We start from the raw sequence: 19,227 nt of genomic DNA, 5'->3' as shown, positions 1-19,227 counted from the left end.
ATAGCATACATACATATAAGAACATATATCCAGAAAGCACAGCTTAACAAATTTTCACAAGTTGAATGCCTTTGTGTAACTAAAATTTGTATCAAGAAAGGTAACTTTACTAACTTATGCTTCTCTCCAACTGAGTTGTTTTGCCTGATTATGAACTTTTTTTTTTTTTTTTTTTTTGTCAGACGGAGTCTCACTCTGTCGCCCGGGCTGGAGTGCAGTGGCCGGATCTCAGCTCACTGCAAGCTCCGCCTCCCGGGTTTACGTCATTCTCCTGCCTCAGCCTCCCGAGTAGCTGGGACTATAGGCGCCCGCCACCTCGCCCGGCTAGTTTTTTGTATTTTTTTAGTAGAGACGGGGTTTCACTGTGTTAGCCAGGATGGTCTCGATCTCCTGGCCTCGTGATCTGCCCGTCTCGGCCTCCCAAAGTGCTGGGATTACAGGCTTGAGCCACCGCGCCCGGCCGATTATGAACTTTATAAAAATGGAGTATTGTCTCTTTGGTTTATGGCTTCTTTCATCATTGTAAAGGTAAGAATCACCTATATTGCTACACAGAATAGTAGATTGTTCATTCCTATTGCCAAATTGTTTATCTGTGTGCCATAATATATTTATTTTTATTTTTCAGAGACAAGTTCTTGTTCTATCACCCAGGCTGGAATGCAGTCACATGGTCATAGTTCACAGCACCCTCAAACTCCTAGACTCAAGAGATCTTCCTGCCTCAGCCTCCCAAGTAGGTAGGACTACAGCACGTGCCACCACACTCAGCTCACTTTTTAATATTTTGTAGAGAAGGGATCTCACCAGGCTGGTCTCAAACTCCATAACTATCCTTTTGAATTGTTTGGGTATATTATGAATAGTATAACTATGAAATTACAGTACATGTCTTTGTGGAAAATATATGTATGCATTTCTGTTGAGTATATACCTAGTTGTGGAATTGCTGGATATGAATATGTTTACTTTCATCAAATACTGCCAGTTTTCCAAAGTGGTTATACCAATTTATACTCCTACTAGCAATGTATGACAGAACCAGTTGCTCTGTGTCTCCTTCATCAACACTTACTTTTAGCTGTCTTTTCCATGTTAGCCATTTTGGGGGGTGTGTGTGTGTGTGTGTGTGTGTGTGTGTGTGTGTGTGTAGTGGGGTTTTAATTTTCCTGATGTTTATGGAAGTGGAATACCTTTTCATATGCTTATTGGTTATTCCCACGTGCTCTTTTGTGAAGTGACTATTAAAGTCTTCTGCTTATTATTTTTAATTGGGTTGTATAGCTTTCTCTTATTGATTTGGAGGATTGTTAATCTATTCCAGAAATCTTTTATTGCAGGGATCCCCAAGTCTGTGGCCTGTTAGGAATGGGGCCGCACAGCAGGAGGTGAGCAGTGGGCAAGCAAGCATTACCGCCTGAGCTCCACCTCCTGTCAGATCAGCAGTGGCATTAGATTCTCATAGGAGCATGAACCCTATTGTGAACTGCACATGCAAGGAATCTAGGTTGTGCGCTCCTTATATGAGAATCTAAAGCCTGATAATCTGAGGTGGAACAGTTTCATTCCAAAACCATACCTACCTGTGTCCATGGAAGAACTGTCTTCCAGGAAACCAGTCCCTGGTGCCAAAAAGGTTGGGGACCGCTGCTTTATTGGATACATTACAGTATTGCAAATATCTTCTATTCTGTTACCTCCTCCATTATTTTAGTGGTATCTTTTGATAAATGGAATTTATCTTATTTTTTCCTTTCACAGTTAGTGCTTTTGTCTCCTCACAGATAATGAAGACGCTCTCCCATGTTTTCTTCTAAAAGCTTATTATTTTCCCACTTAAAATCAAACCTGAAATACATCTGAAATTGAGTTTGCAGTATGGTCCAAAATAGGGGCAAAGACACATTTTTTCCCCAAATGGATATCCAATTGATATAAGCCATCCCTTCTATGCTGCACAAGAATGTTACCTCTTTCTTGTATCAGGTGACCGTACACGTGGTAGTCTATTTCTGTGTCAAAAACAGTATTACATGGAAGGAAAAAAAGTGCAAAATGGTGCACAGAATAGCATCTCTACACATTGTTAAAAGTAATGTTTAGAATAGTTTTACGTATGTGTAGTAAAAATAAGAAAACGTGGACTAAATGACTATAAATCAAATTTGCAATTGTTGATTACGGGAAGGGAAAGAGGGAGGAAAGTGACAGTAGGGGAACAAGGGAGACTACACACTATCAATCTGCAATGTTCTGTTTCATTTATTAAATTTTTAAAAATCCAAAACAAAAAAGAATAAGGCAAATATGGCAGAAACTTTATATTCCTTATTCTTATCCAAAGTACTGAAACATATTAATATGAAGATAATTGTCAAAAGTCAGTAGTAGTTATCTATACCTCTTTTACAATAATGTCATTATTTTATACAAATCCAAAGACAAGAAAACTTACTATATGCCTCAACCCAACAAGAGAAAGATTAAATACAGTAATTACTAACTCCAAAGCTCAGACATTTGTAAGGATCCATAACAGAGTTATTCTTGATCAGCCATTAAAATACATTGCAAGAAGGTAGACTACTTCCTGAAAACTATACATGCATTCACTCATCACTTTTTATGTACCTACCAAATATCAGGCATGTTTAGGCTCTGAGGATTTAAAGATAAATAATAAAATACACCCAGTACTTTAAGAGTTCTAAACAGAAGGATCATGTTCCTGAAGGAATCTGTTTCAGAGCTGTATTTAAAGATAAGCCAACACACAGAAAGAAGAAAACTGAGAATCACAGTACTAGCTAACAAGATATTTAATAGGATTTTTATTTCTGAACACTGAATGGGATTAAGAGTTTCATAAGAGCTGTTTTCTGAGACTTAATCCCAAGAAACTCTAGTACGAGTATTCAAATGGAAGTGTCTGAACTAATGATGCTTTAAAAAACCTAGCTATTAATAACAATAATACTTTTATAGTGTTTACTATTAGATGCCACAAGTTATTCTAAACCCTTTATATATATTAACCCATTTAACCCACAAAACAAACATATGAGATAGGCAGTATTATAATCCTCATTTACAAACGACAAACAGAGAGCTTCAGGACTTGTCAGAAGGTACACCGTAAGTGGTGAGGAGACAATTCAAACCCAGGTAAGTCTGGCTCTTAAACACTGTGCTCTTAAACACTCTTATTATATTGCCTAACCAGGAGTGGAAATACAATCTGCATTTTAAAAAAATCAAATGTTGAATTATTAATATAAAAAAACTAATTATATTCAATGAAAAAAGAAAATCTTAATTATAAAAATAACTTTTAGAAAAAAAAGTTAAATTAATTTCTATATCAATCTAGTGATTTTTAAGTCCCTAAATAATACATCTTATAAACACTGTAGGTTATTTTTATAATGCATAGCCCTATGCTTTTTCCCTAGTTACTCTTGATACAAAGGAGTGGCAATGTATTTTTCTCCCTCTTGCGTTTCCCTTCCATTTCTTAAAACACAGGCAATAACAATAAACAATAGCTAGCATATTCTGAACACTTATTATGTGCCAAGCACCATGCCATGAGCTTTATATACAATATTTACAACAAGCAAATGGGGTAGATACTATTATTATCCCCTTTTCAGAGATGAACTGTAATATAAGATTGTTAGGAGACATCTGTTTGGAGAACACACTCAAGTAACCCATGCTATATCATCAACTCTAGAACATCTAGGGAGGGAGGACTGCAATTTTAAGAACTGAATAAATCATGTGTGATTCAATAATATAGTAATTTTCCCATAACCATGATATTGTGAGCCTTTATTAGAATCTTATAAAATTATACTGGGCAAAGTTTCAGTCTAATGGACTAATAAGCAGAGAAAATTATTGTTTATATTCAGTTTATTTTTTGCTTGAATACAAGTGAGGTTTTCCATATTGTTATTTTAAATGATTAATTTTAGTAATATTGCCAACTCAAATATCTTATGTCAACATCTTGGTAGCCAACAGAAAAGGAAATGCAACTTCAATTTAAATTTGGGAAGACTGTCCTATTTTTCCTAGTTTCCCTTGCAGAGCGTTACTGCCCCTTCACCTTTGAGTCCTTCCTCAACTTCTTACCAAAAGAAAAGGAATAAAACCTACTTCTCCATTGGTCTGAAAAACAAATGGCAGATTAGGCAGGTGACAGTTATCACCAGGTATGCTCAAATTTTATGTACTTACAAAAGTGCAATTTCCTTTTTGATTGTTTTATATTTGATTATGGTACAGACTCTAATTATTTGTGACTTTGCTAAAATTAGACTAAAGCGCAACTTAAATTTTAATTATTTAGTTATTCACGGAGCACTGACCATAAACATAGCACGATTTCAGGACTTAATGTAGATAAATTATGCCCAATAAACAAGATTTGAGATTACATTTTAGCTAGCTCACTGTAAGAAAAGCTATTATAAAACCTCAGATAACCAAAATTCTCATACATTACTTATTTTTTAAACTGTAGAATGTAAAAAATAGAAACCAACAAACAGTAAAAAAAGATAAAAGAAGTTTATTTTTAAAACATCTTCAATTCAGTAATCTAAACAGATGTCTCCTAGCATACAACCTAATTGGCTGGATGAGGATCAAACCTGAGCCCACCATGAGTCAGGACTAATCTGTACCAACGCAAGATTTCCCCTAGCTGGGCACAAGATTTCCCCTTAGCTGGGATACACCTGTAATCCCAGCACTTTGGGAGCCCAAGGTCACGGATGACGAGATCAGCAGATCGAGACCATCCTGGCTAACACGGTGAAACTCCATTTCTACTAAAAATACAAAAAATTATCCGGGCGTGGTGGCACGTGCCTGTAGACCCAGCTACTCGGGAGGCTGAGGCAGGAGAATCGCTTGAACCCGGGAGGTGGAGGTTGCAGTGAGCCCAGATCGCACCACTGCACTCCAGCCTGAAGGACAGAATGAGACTCCACCTCAAAAAGAAAAAAGGAAAGAAAAAGATTTCCCCTTTCTTGAAGTTGGAAGTTCTGCCAACTGGTTCTATTACCAAAGTAATTCAAATGATATGTACTCTCATAATCATGCTTCCAACTTAAGTTTTAATGACCTATTTACTTCGCAGCCTATCCCACCAGTTTGGAAAAGGGAAAGAAGGATCTGATACTTTTGTTTCCCCCACAGCATTTGTCATATGAAATAATAAATGAGGTTCCACTCACACAGTCATAGTAAAAGAGATGCAAAGCTGGAGTTATAATCAGATCACAAGCACCTCTCAGTGTCCTGCCAATAAAAATTGTGCTCCTGGCCAAATATGGTGGTTCACACCTGTCATCCTAGCACTTTGGGAGGCTGAGGCGTGGAGGACTGCATGAGGCCAGGATTTCAAGACTAGCCTGGGCAACATAGTGAGACCCAATCTCTACAAATACACACACATGCACACACACACGGACAACCCAGGTGTGGTGATGCACACCTGTAGTCCCAGCTACTTGGGAGGCTGCAGCAGGAGGACAGCTTGAGCCCAGGAGGTTGAGGTTGCAGTGAGTCATGACAGCACCACTGCACTCCTGCCTGAGTGACATAGGGAGACTCCATCTCAAAACAAACAAGCAAAAACTAAACAAAAAAACAAAAAAAACAAAAAACAAAAAAAACCCTGTGCTCCCTCCACCCCAACACACATACACATACACACATAGATACCAAGCTTCCATGCTAATGTAAGTCCTGAGTCACAGAACCAGTCTTATCTCCAAGAGCTGGAAGTCTTATTCTTTCCTTGTGTGTGTAACCAGTTCATCTCTATGGCCTTTGTATGTGCCCATACATAGAGAATACAAACACATGAGCTGCAAAGCCTACCTGACACCTTGAGCAAGGGGTGGAAAAACATATTCCATAAGCTCGCACCATAACAAACACTCCATCCAGCTCAATATATAAGATGCATACTGAGAATTTATATATGTACATACTTCCACTGAAAACATAACCTCATATATTCATTCTTGCTTTATTAAGAGATATAAAAAACTTGACCATATATTTCTCGTACTTTTTTACTTCATATACCAAATCATAACTTTTCTTTATAGTTTACTGCAGTGACCTAGTACCAATGAACTCAGCACAGTATCAAAGAAATAATTAGGTCATCATAAATACATATATTTTATTGTTAACGTGGGGCCTTTTAAAAAAAAGTAAGAATGCGGATCAGAAATCAAGCTATAACTCAGGAGTTATTTAATGAAAGGCAACACATTAGACATTGTAATTTTCTACTTTCAAGACATGTAAGTAAACAATTATGTGTTATGATATACAACAATAAAAATATGCATAAAGTACAAAACAATAAATGATTAGGGGATAAACCAGGGAAGACTTCTCAGAGGAAGTAGCACCTGAGCAAGTGTGAAGAATAGTAAGTTTACTGAGAACTTCATGCAAGTTAGGGAGCAATGAAGAGTGAAGATCATGATCAAACACACAGGAGACAAGAAATAATAATAATAAATATTGGGTTGAAAACTAAATTAAACTTCAGAACTAGCGGAGAATAAAGTGCAAAAGAGGAGAGAAAATTTTTAAGAAAGACTTTAATCCTCTAAAGGCGGGTTGGATTTTAATATAGAGAGATAGAGAAATAACGTCCAGGGAGAAGGAGTACATGAGGAAAGAAAGAGGAAGTGTTCAGGAAATTAGTAGCCCAGGTGAGGTCAAACTTAAAGAAAATGCAGAGGAGTAATTAGGAAATTTTCTTCATTCCCCAGTCCTCTCACTCAATGTATCTGTCTTTTGGAGTTATACTTAGCCTATCAATTATTGGATTTCCCTACTGTTAATTTTTTTTTTCACAAACAACTCTCACACTAGACTTATCAATGGGTTTTGTTTCGTTTTGGCTTGGTTACTCTGGTAGATGGCATAGTACTCTGAAGTACTCAAAGGTATTCAGAGTCTAAGTCTTACTAGGCCTAGCAGCTTTATTTCCACTTCCATAGAAGCTGGCTACCATGCTTAAAGGCTTGAATTATGCTACTAAATGATGGAGACAGAAGCCACACGGATGAGAAGCAAAGTCCCCCAGAAAACAGGCAGTACCAAAGCCCCAGACATATAATTAAGACCATCTTGTATGTTCCAGTACTGGATAAGCCTGGGGCTTATGTAAGCAACTAACAAATTCTTAAGAAATAATAAACTGTTGTTTTAAGTCACTGAGTTTTGGGATGGTTTGTTACACAGCAGCAGATCTCTCCTTGAATCATTAAATCTATTGGACATTTTCAAATCTGGCTTCCAAGCAGCATTCAAAACTACTTCCCAGCCTTTTGAAAGGAATCTTCCTTTGGCTTTCATGCTGAAATATTTTCATGGTTTTCCTTCTCTCCTCTGGCTGCTCCTCCCTTCCATCCTCACCCCTAACCTAGACACAACCTCCAATACCTAACTAGTAAGTGCTGCAAATCCTCAAGAATCAGTCTTAGGTCTTGCCCAATGTATAGTCTCAACCGTCAACCCTACTACTGTCAGCTTCAATTTCTATCAATAATCAAATAATAATAGTAATAACTTGTATGTTGAGCCTCTTTCTCTCTCTCTTTTGAGCACCAAATATTCTGCCTAGTGACACACCCTCCCGAATGGCTCAAAGGGTGTGTCAAACTAAACATGTTCAAAACTGAACTTAAGATTTTCCTCTACCCAAAATGGTCCTCTTCCAATATTCCCTAACTCAGTAAAATGGCATCATTATTTATCCAGTTTTGCAGGACGCCATCTCCTCCCTGTTTCTTACACCTCCAACTGTATTATATGTCAGCAGGTTTTACTGATTTAACCTCCTAAATATCTCTTGAAACTGAAACTCTTCTACCATCACCAACCTCCTTGACCAAGCTATTGTCAAGACTAAACAACAATGCTCCAACAACCACTTTTATCTCCCTCTCCTCCACCCCTATTTCTAAATAAAACCCTTGAATGGCTTCTTATTGCTTTTATATTAATAATATTCCTCAGCATGGCCTGGAAGCCCCTTGTACAGTCAAGTCCAACCTTCTTTTCCATCTTGTACTACGATCCCTCTTCTTTTATGCTCTAAGCCAAGCATGTCCAACCCGTGGTCCACAGGCTGCATGTAGCCCAGGACGCCTTTGAAAGCGGCCCAATACAAATTTGTAAACTTTCTTAAAACATTATGAGTGTGTGTGTGTGTGTGTGTGTGTGTTTAGCTCATCAGCTATTATTAGCGTTAGTGTATTTTATGTGTGGCCCAAGACAATTGTTCTTCCTTCCAAAGTGCCCCAGGGAAGCCAAAAGATTGGACACCCCTGTGTCTAAGCCACATTAGCCTTCTTTCAGTTTTTCATTCTCAAAATATACTCCCTTCACAAAAAAAAAAAAAGCGTTTGGACATGCTATTCCCTCTGTCTGGTATAATCCTCTTTTCTATTTTTTGAGTAACAAATCCTACTCTCTTCAGATCTTGGCCCTTCAATGACCTCCTTGACCATATCTAATTCATTATAAGCTCTCATAGCACATATTCCTCCCTCTTGTAGAATGTATGATGACTGAAAGTTTACTTTCATCTATGTGGTATTTTGATTAATGTTTGCCTTCTCCAGACCCATGGGGCAGGGCTCCTTTTTGTTTTTGCTCACCATTTTATCCTCAGAACCTAGCATCCTGTCTGGTTCATAGAAGAAGTTAATAAATATGGCTGAATGAATAAACGGATGGATGAATAAATAATGTGACTGGCTAAGTTGTGAAGGGCAATGAGCAACCTAGTGGACAATGGAAGGCAATGCAACATTTTGAACAGTAGAGTAATACACTCAAGTGGTATGCTTTAAAATAATTTTGCAACATGCAGGACAGACTGAAAGCAGCCAAGACAAGCTAGAAAGCTAATGCAATAATTTTAAAAAGCACTAGGATGATTGATAACAAAAATAATAGGAATGAAAGAAACAGACTCATAAAAGCAAAAATCCAGGGACTGATACCAAAGACAAATACAGAGGAAAAAATACAGAATATGGTATGTCCCAATGTTCTGTCTACCTCAACTATTATAGTATTAACATGTTCAAAATAACAACGTACTATAATAAAGCATGATTTTAAAAAAAGACTACAAAACTAAGTTCCAAATAGATACACACATACACCATAAGAGAGTTTCTGTATGGTATGGCCAGGCACAGTGGTTCATGCCTAAATCCCAGCACTTTGGGAATTGAGGCCAGGGTTTGAGACCAGTCTGACCAACATAGCAAAACCTCGTCTGTACTAAAAATATAAAAATTAGCCAGGCATGGTGGCACATGCCTGTAATCCCAGCTACTCAGGAGGCTGACGCTGGAGAATCACTTGAACACGGGAGGCAGAGGTTGCAGTGAGCCAAGATCGCACCACTGCACTCCAGCCTGGGCAACAGAGTGAGACTCGGTCTCAAAAGAAAAAAAGAAAGTACAATAACATTATCAATGCTAAAGTATAACTATAGATAATTGTTAAATAATAGCCCAGATTATTCCGAATCTACCATAAAACATTTAGACTAAAATAAACCATTGAGGTGGGGTTTTTTTGAGATGGAGTTTCGCTCTTGTTGCCCAGGCTGGAGTGCAGTGGTGCGATCTTGGCTCACTGCAACCTCTGCCTCCTGGGTTCAAGTGATTCTCCTGCCTCAGCCTCCCAAGTAGCTGGGATTACAGGCACCTGCCACCAGGCCCAGCTAACTTTTTGTATTTTAAGTAGAGACAGGGTTTCACTATGTTGGCCAGGCTGGTCTTAAACTCCTGACCTCAGGTGATCCACCCTCCTTGGTGTCCCAAAGTGCTGGGATTACAGGCAAGAGCCACTGTGCCCAGTCACTGAGTTTTATTAATAAGTCAGAAGGTTCATTTAAAGCACATTGGCAAGGAATCTTAAAAATTATAAAGGAAAAGCTTTGAATCATTTCAGAGCCATTATTTTTCCAGGTAACTGAGAGCACTTAATGCCTCAAGCACAAAAAGATCAACAGAAACTTTCTGTAATATGTTATATATGTCCCCATTTATGAAACTAGGTTGCATTAAAAAATAATCTTTCTTGATAACTCAAAGAAGTAGGGAGACAGAAAAAAACTTAAAGACCTCTTGACCACACCAAATATTGCCCATAATCACACAAGTTAAGAGATTGATAATTCATCATTTACTGAATGCTTATAATGTGACAAGGTTTCAGTGAGTTACCTTGCTTTAATCATCTTATTTAATCCTCCAACAGACCTATAACCTATAACTTAAATTCTAAGGTGTATCATCAATTTAATATATTTCTTTGCTTCCCCAAATTTAACATTAAATGTGCATAAAAATTTTTTCCAACAATAGCATAAAATGATCTAGGCAGCGGCATATCCCTTTCTTCTTCCATATCATAGCTTCATAGCATTTGAGTATCATAGAGTTTCGAGTCTAAGCCTTCCCCAGACTGAGTCTACTAATTAAATTCCTTTTGGCCCTTAGAAGTTAAGCAGAGCGTCAGGGTCATATTTTATAATGTGTGCTTAATGATCTTGACCTTTTTAGCACCTTTAGTTTGAAAAGTATAATTTCAACCGGGCACAGTGGCTCACGCCTATAATCACAGCACTTTGGGAGGCCAAGTTGGGCAGATAGCTTGAGGTCTGGAGTTCAAGACCAGCCTGGCCAATATGGTGAAAACCTGTCTCTACTAAAAATACAAAAATTAGCCAGGCATGGTGGCACATGCCTGTAGTCCCAGCTACTCGGGAGGCGGAGGCTTGACACCAGGAGGTGGAGGTTGTAGTGAGCCAAGATCATACCACTGCCCTTCAGCCTGGGTGACAGAGCGAGAATCCGTCTCAAATAATAATAATAATAGTATTTTTATTTATGATAAATATTTATGATAATTATTATTATTATTATCAAGGTATACTAAAGACTGAGTATTTCATTTGCACTATTAGAATACTTTATATTCTTATTTCAATTACAAACTATCAGCCAATATAACACTTATCTTTTAAATGTTGGTTTTGGAGAGATATTTGATTCCTCAGTAACAGTTTTTCACAGTCAGTGAAACAGTTATAATACCATCTCATAGCTTTGATAGCTTTATCTCTTTTCTCAGAAATTTGGCAAAGTCAACTGCCTTTATTTGTGCTGTCTGATATAGGTTAGGTAATTTATTATTGGTATTGTATTTGTTACAATGCTAATTCATCATAGGTAGTATTTTATTTTAATTTTAAGGAACAATTAGTGTTGTTAAGCTTCTGGATTTCAAGAACAAGACAACAATGTCCATTCTCACTACTTCCACCAGTACTTAATTTAAGCAAGAAAAAGAAATAAGAGGCAGACAGATTTGGAAAGGAAGAAGTGTAACTGTCTATATTCAGTCAAGATGATTTTGTATGTAAAAAGCTTCAAGGAATCTAGAAAAGCTACTAGATAACAAGAAAATTTAGAAAGGTCACAGGATACCAGGTAAAGATGCAAAAAAATCAACTGTTTATGTACTAACAACAAATAATCAGAAGTTGAAAGTAAAAAGACCAATTAATAATAACATCAAAATAGGCCAGGCGCGGGGGCTCATGCCTGTAATCTCAGCACTTTGGGAGGCCAAGGCAGGTGGATCACAAGGTCAGTTGATCGAGAACATCCTGGCTAACATGGTGAAACCCTGTCTCTACTAAAAATACAAAAAAAAATTAGCCGGGCGTGGGGGCGGGCGCCTGTAGTCCCAGCTACTCGGGAGGCTGAGGCAGGAGAATGGCGTGAACCCGGGAGGCAGAGTTTGCAGTGAGCCGAGATCACGCCACTGCACTCCAGCTTGGGCAACAGAGTGAGACTTTGTCTCAAATAATAATAATAATAATAACATCAAAATATATAAAATACCTAACATATGTATAAACTCCCATCTGAAAACTACAAATATTGCTGAGAAAATCAAACACTTAAATCTGAAAAACATGCCATGCTCAAGGATCAGAATAGTCAATAAGGTAAAAAGTATCAATTTTCCCTCAAACTGATTTATAGATTCACAATGTAATTCTAATCAAAATTGCAGTAGGCTTTCTTATAAAAACTAATAAGCCTGATTCTAAATTTACATGTAAACTCAAAGGACCTAGAACAAACAAGGCAATTTGGATAACAACAAAGTTGGGGCCGGGCGCGGTGGCTCAAGCCTGTAATCCCAGCACTTTGGGAGACCGAGACGGGCGGATCACGAGGTCAGGAGATCGAGACCATCCTGGCTAACCCGGTGAAACCCCGTCTCTACTAAAAAGTACAAAAAACCAGCCAGGTGAGGTGGCGGGCGCCTGTAGTCCCAGCTACTCGGGAGGCTGAGGCAGGAGAATGGCGTAAACCCGGGAGGCGGAGCTTGTAGTGAGCTGAGATCTGGCCACTGCACTCCAGCCTGGGCGACAGAGCGAGACTCCGTCTCAAAAAAAAAAAAAAAAAAAACAAAGTTGGAGACTTAACTAAATGATTTCAAGACTCGTTATAAAACCACAGTAGTTGAGACCATGTTGTACTGCCAAAGACACAGGTATCAACAAAACAGAATAGCAAGTCCAGAAACAGCCACACAAAAACATGGCTAATTGACTCAACAAAGATGCTTCAGCAATGAGGAAAGGATAATCTCTCCAATAAAAATGCTGATACAATTAATTATCCATATGTCAAAAATAAACCTCAACACTTTCCTCCCATCATACACCGAAATTCTAAATGAACTATTACCCTCAAAGTAAAGGCACAAACTATAAAACTCCTTGGAGAAAATACAGGAGAAAATCCTTAGTATCTCAGACTAGGAAAAGATTTCTTAAATAAAGACACAGAAAACACAAACTAAAAGGAAAAAATAAATTTAAAACTTTACTCTTCAAAAGACACTCTAAAATATAAAAAGGCAGCTAGAGACTGGGAAAAAATATTTGAAAACCATATATCTAATAAAGAACTTGTATCCTATCCAGAATATGTAAAAAATTCTTGTAACTCATTAACAAGAAGACAGACTACCCAATAAAAAACAGCGAAGAGGTCAGGATGCTCACTTCACCAAAGAGATACAGATAGAAAATAAGCACATGGGGCTGGGCACTGTGACTCACACCTGTAATCCCAGCACTTTGGGAGGCCTAGGTGGGTGGATCACCTGAGGTCAGGAGTTTGAGACCAGCCTGGCCAACATGGTGAAACCCTGTCTCTATTAAAAATACAAAAATTAGAGGGGTGTGGTGGCAGGCGCCTGTAATCCTAGCTACTTGGGAGGCTGAGGCACAAGAATCACTTGAACCTGGGAAGTGGAGGTTGTAGTGAGCCGAGATCGCGCTACTGCACTCCAGCCTGGGTGACAGAGTCAGACTTTGTCTCATAAATAAATAAATAAGCAAGCACATGGGCCAGGTGCAGTGGCTCACGCCTGTAATCCCAGCACTTTGAGAGACTGAGGAGGGTGGATCACCTGAGGTCAGGAGTTCGAGACCAGCCTGGCCAACCTGGTGAAACCTGTCTCTACTAAAAATACACAAATTAGTTGGGCATGGTGGCGGGCACCTGTAACCCCAGCTACTAGGGAGGCTGAGACAGGAGAATCACTTGAACCTGGGAGGCAGAGGTTGCAGTGAGCTGAGATTGCACCATTGCACTCCAGCCTGGGTGGCAGAGTGAGACTCCGTCTCAGAAAAAAAAAAAAAAAAAAAGAGAAGAAAAGAAACACATAAAAAGATTTTCAATATATTTAGTCACTTGGGAAATGCAAACTAAAACCAAAAAGAGATAATAAAACTTTAAAAACTGAAAAAACTCAAGTGTTGGAAAGATGTAGAGTAACTAGGACTCTCATACATTCCTGGTGGGAACACAAAATAGTACACACACTTTGGTAAACAATTTGCAGTTTCTTATAAAGCTAGATATACACTTATCATATGACCCACCAATTATGCTCGTAGGTATACACTCGAGAGAAATAAAACACAGGTCTATAAAAAGACTTGTATACCAATGTTCACAGTAGCTTATTCATAATGGTCAAAAAACCCAAATGTTCCCTCTGGTGAATGGATAAGCAAACTGTTGCATAGCCATACAATGGAATATGGCTCAGCAATAAAAAGAAACAATCTACTGACATATGCAACAAGAACGAATCTCAAGAGCATTACGCTAAGTGAAAGAAGCCAGCCACATATTATACAGTGTATAGTCTTTTACAGTGCATAATTGTGTCCACTGTATAATTCCAAATTCTAGAGAAGATAAAACTATAGTGACAGAAAGCGGGTCAGCTGTCAAGGCTGACAGGAACTACAAAGGGGCGTGAGAAAATTTCTTTGGAGTAACATGTATTTTATATTATTATTGTAGTATTAAATACATGACTTACATTTGTCAGAATTCATGAAGTTTTACACTTGAAATTGCTATGTTTTGTTAGATATAAATTATACCTCAACAAAGGGGACAATAACAACAACAAAAATAAGCATATGCAAAATTTGAGTGTCATGTATTTCGTAGCCAAACAAGAAAAGGCTCTAGAATGCAAACGCCATTTGACTTAGGATCTAGTGTCTTATACTGTACCATGTTGACCCCTTTCTCAGAATACTTCCCTAAAGATCCAGGTGAGAATTCTCATTCTGAATCTTTCCACACGGACACAAAAGATGCATGCGCAGAGGTGCTGAGGCTCACAAGCGCACAGGTGAGCTCTCTCTCTCTCTCCCATGGGAGTACTACAGGTAATTCTTGGGAGAATAATCTGTATGTGCAGCTCTCTCCCTCTTAAGGCAACATAACAAAATGGAAACACCAAAGTGGTTTCATTATAAGGGATACCTGAAGTATTTTAAACTCTTGTTAACAATAAATTACTTGGCACACATTTCATAACATACCGGTATATCCACATTGTGGCTGAGAACCTGATCCAAACAGACTGGAACACCAGCAAATTCATTCGTTTACTCTTTCAATAAAAATTGATAAAGAACTAATGCTATTAAGCGTGCAAAATTCTCCAGAGTAATTAAAGTTATTGACTTGGAAGAAACTAGATCAACTAGTAGGAAACCCTCAGTAAGTAACAATGAAATAAATGCAGAATTATTTATGTATATAATCAAATGCAAATTTTTGTGATATTTATAAATGCTTCAAAATTTTATTCAGGGTCTGAACATCAACTGTATGACATTTATGTGGCAGGCACTGGAGGTATAATGGTAATCAAAAAGAAAGGATAGTCCTTCCTTGTCATTGTGGGGCATAAAGGCAGTCAGACAGTAAGCAAATAAGCACACAAACTACTAGTTCATTACACACTATGATAAATACTATCAGAAAAAAGATCGTTTTTTTAGAAGGGTCAAAATAGAATCCTATGCACCAGCCTTGACAAACGCAGATCACAGCCTCCACTGGGTCCCTTACCTAGATATTTCTTTTCACTAAACCTCCACAGCCCATTTAAAACAATCTTCCCTGATGACACAAGTGTCTCTGTCTTCTCTAACCCCTGTAAGAAGAATTAGGAGTCTCTCCTTTTTGTATTGTGATAGAGAATAATAAAATCAGTAAAAATTTCTGAGCACTTGTCTCATTTAATCATATGACAACCACGAGATGTAGTTATTATCCCCATTGTAAATATGAGAAAACTGCAATTCAAAATGAGCAAAAAAAAATGATACCTCTAATAAGTTGCAGAACCAGGAATCAAACTTTGGCCTTTATGACAGAAACACATTCTTATGTGTTTCTTTATGACAGAAAAACATTTTAAGTACCTACCTTAAAAGTGAAATGCAAATAGTAGTATGGATTCATGACCTAACCTATTTTCTCTTTCAGAAAAACATATTTCCTAGCTCTGTACCGAAAAAGCCTGAAAATGATTAACTCAATGGCAATGCACCCTTTTCTAAAACCCATGCTATGGTCTCCATATACCATGTCCTAATACATGGAACCTGACCTGATTTCAGGTCTGAAGCAAAAATGTACAAGATAAGCTTAGAACAAGCAGTTACACTTGAAAGCAAAGAAGCTTTCAAGCTTACTTTCTTTACCACCCCTGTAATTTCTGATAACTGCCCCTCCACATCTAGTCTCTCCTTCTTCCTTCTACTAATTTAACCTCCCAGATTTTAACTGGACTCACAGTCACCCAAGCAGGGATTAGTTTCCACTCTGCCTTACAGCTAAGTGTGGCCAAATTCTAGTTGACTCTCATCGCAATTGTCATTTATGTTTTAGGTCATGCTTATATTAGGAAGTTGTGTGCCTTCTACACTCTTTACTCCTTCCCACAGGCTGAAATCCAGTTGTATGATGTGCTGTGAAACCAGCATCAACCATTCAGATAAAAGCAAAGACAGAGCAACAAAGTAGAGGAAACCTGGAACCCTAGACAATAGCTTGGAGCAAAACCACTCCACCTCCCTGACTACTAACCAGTTCTATCTTTGATGTGCAAGGAAAAGCCTTCTGTATTTTTAAACCAGCTATTTTTGTCCCAAATAGAGAAGCTGAACCAATATCCTAAAAAATATACCTTGCCAGAAGCTTTTCAGAATCCTTGAAGGCTCAACTAGATGTTTGTCAATTTGTTTTTCTTTGTTGCAGAAAATATGCACTCAAAGAGGCATTGTATATATGTTAAGGGTAGGAAAGCGCCCATTCTAACCAAACTAATGCTAAAGCTTCCCGTGTTTTAATAAATAGAAAGTTGGTCCCTCCAACATCTAGTCCAACTCTAGTCCCAATTATTCAGATTTGCTTGGATAATGTAGATGGAAAAGAAGCTTAATAAAAGCTTTTTTTAAAGCAAACAAAATTTTAACATTTTTGGTAATTTTAACATTTTTGGTGAAACTTAGTGGGTATTTCTTAAATCCTATTTCTCAAATATAATACAGCCACAGGTCCTATTCATAACATAACAGATAATAACAAGAAAATACGTAAGTACTCTCAGGCCTTTATAGATTCATTTCTGTTTCTTCCTTCCATATATATATATATGTAGTTCTTCCATATATATATACACACACATACACACACACACACGCACACACACGTAGTTCTAAGATGCAAGACTGAATTCCTCAACTTCCTTTCTCTCCCTATGGTTTCACCCTCCAACAATCCCAATCCCTAGTTTTTTCTAATTATTTCCAAGAACAATTCAAAAGTCAAGAATATCCAAACTGAAATGATGCAGTAGAAAAAAGGTATACAAAACAGATCTGCCTATCCTAGAATATATAAGAAACTCACAATTAAAGAACCACTGCATTCTGTTATAGCAGCTTAATACCCTGACAAGTATGACTTTTTTTTTTTTTTTTAAAAAGGAAAGGATGTACTAAATGGCACAGAACTCTGTTCACTTAAAAAAAATTCTCTAGGCCGGGTGCGGTGGCTCAAGCCTGTAATCCCAGCACTTTGGGAGGCCAAGACGGGCGGATCACAAGGTCAGGAGATCGAGACCATCCTGGCTAACATGGTGAAACCCCGTCTCTACTAAAACATACAAAAAAAAAACTAGCCAGGCATGGTGGCAGGCACCTGTAGTCCCAGCTACTCGGGAGGCTGAGGCAGGAGAATGGCGTAAACCTGGGAGCTTGCAGTGAGCCGAGATCCGACCACTGCACTCCAGCCTGGGTGACAGAGCGAGACTCCATCTCAAAAAAAAAAAAAAAAAATTCTCTAAAAATCTCTCTATTTGAAAAATGTCAATCTCACAGAGAAGTTGCAGTGATTGTACTATGAGCTCCAGGGTCCCATTCATCTAGATTCATAGACAGTTTACATTTTGTCACATTTCTTTCTTTCTCTTTTATATAACAACAATAATAATGGTGATTGATATGGTTTGGCTGTGTCCCTACCCAAATCTCATCTTGAATTGGAACTCCCACAATTCCCACATTTTGTGGGAGAAACCCCATGGGAGGTAATTGTATCACGGGGGCAGGTCTCTGCCATGCTGTTCTCGTGATAGGGAATAAGTCTCACAAGATCTGATGGTTTTAAAAACAGGAGTTTCCCTGCACAAGCTCTCTCTCTTTGCCTGCTGCCACCCATGTAAGACATGACTTGCTCCTCTTTGCCTTCCACCAGGATTGTGAGGACCTCCCAGCCATGTAGAACTTTAAATCCATTAAACTGCTTTCATTAATTGCCCAGTCTTGGGTATGTCTTTACCAGCAGCATGAAAATGGAGTAGTACAGTAATATATAATTATTAATATTTGACAGACTATTTGAGAGTAAGTTGAGTCACCAAGACTTTTGGACCAAATGCACACACTTCTATGCAGATGAACATGGACAAAGCCACGGGAATGAAATTGTCCAAGAGTATGTCAGTAAATATGTAAGAAAATCTAAGACTAAACCAGTAACACTTAGGGACAGGCAAATACACTAAGGTCAAGGATGGAAAGTAAAACAAAATAAAAAGCCAAAGCAGAGCCAGGAAAGTGTAAACACAGAAAAGAAGCTTTAAAAAGAGTGTTCAATAGTGTTGGCAAAACATCATGAAAGAAAACCTAAAAAGCAAACTTGGATTTGGAAGATAAGGACATTATTAATGATCTTATTAACAAAGGTAGAATCAAAAGTCAGACTGTAATAGATTTAAAAGGAGGTAGGGAAGTCAAGGAGATAACAGAAATGATCTCTAAATTTGTTGCAAAAGGAAATAAAGAAGATAGGCACCAGAGAGGAAAACAGTGTGAGTGTATGAGAGTAAAGATACAAGTTCTTCCACGTTTTTCATTTATTTAGAGTGGCTGAACCAGGAAGTCAGAGTTGTACAATCACCACCACTGTCTACTTTCAGAACATTTTGATCACCTGAAAAGGAAACCCTTCTATATACATTAGCATCCTACCCTTACCCCAAGCCTCTGGCAACCACTTATTTCTGTTTCTATGAATTTGCCTATTCTAGATACTTCATATAAATGGAAACTTGCAGGAAGTAAGTAGCCTTTTGTGTCTGGCTTTCACTTAGCATGTTTTCAAGGTTCATCCATGTTGCACTATGTGAGATAATTTTATTCCTTTTTAAGGCTGAATAATATTCCATTGTATGGATATATCATAT

At 38.0% G+C, this 19,227-nt stretch overlaps 2 protein-coding genes across 14 annotated transcripts in view; one reads left to right on the top strand and one right to left on the bottom strand.

Annotated features, from left to right (window-relative positions):
* Positions 1 to 5,269, top strand: part of LOC105490748 (serpin family E member 3) — a 64,129-nt gene extending 58,860 nt beyond the window's left edge. Inside the window, exon 9 of the mRNA XM_071081626.1 lies at positions 629 to 5,269. The gene's annotated coding sequence lies outside the window, so the exon portion shown is untranslated. The remainder of the gene's footprint in view (positions 1 to 628) is intronic.
* Positions 1 to 19,227, bottom strand: part of LOC105490746 (integrator complex subunit 6) — a 119,935-nt gene that overhangs the window by 64,311 nt on the left and 36,397 nt on the right. The window lies entirely within an intron of this gene.

This window comes from Macaca nemestrina, chromosome 16 (genome assembly GCF_043159975.1).
Source record: "Macaca nemestrina isolate mMacNem1 chromosome 16, mMacNem.hap1, whole genome shotgun sequence".
Classification (NCBI taxonomy): domain Eukaryota; kingdom Metazoa; phylum Chordata; class Mammalia; order Primates; family Cercopithecidae; genus Macaca; species Macaca nemestrina.
This window is presented reverse-complemented; position numbering and strand designations above follow the sequence as displayed.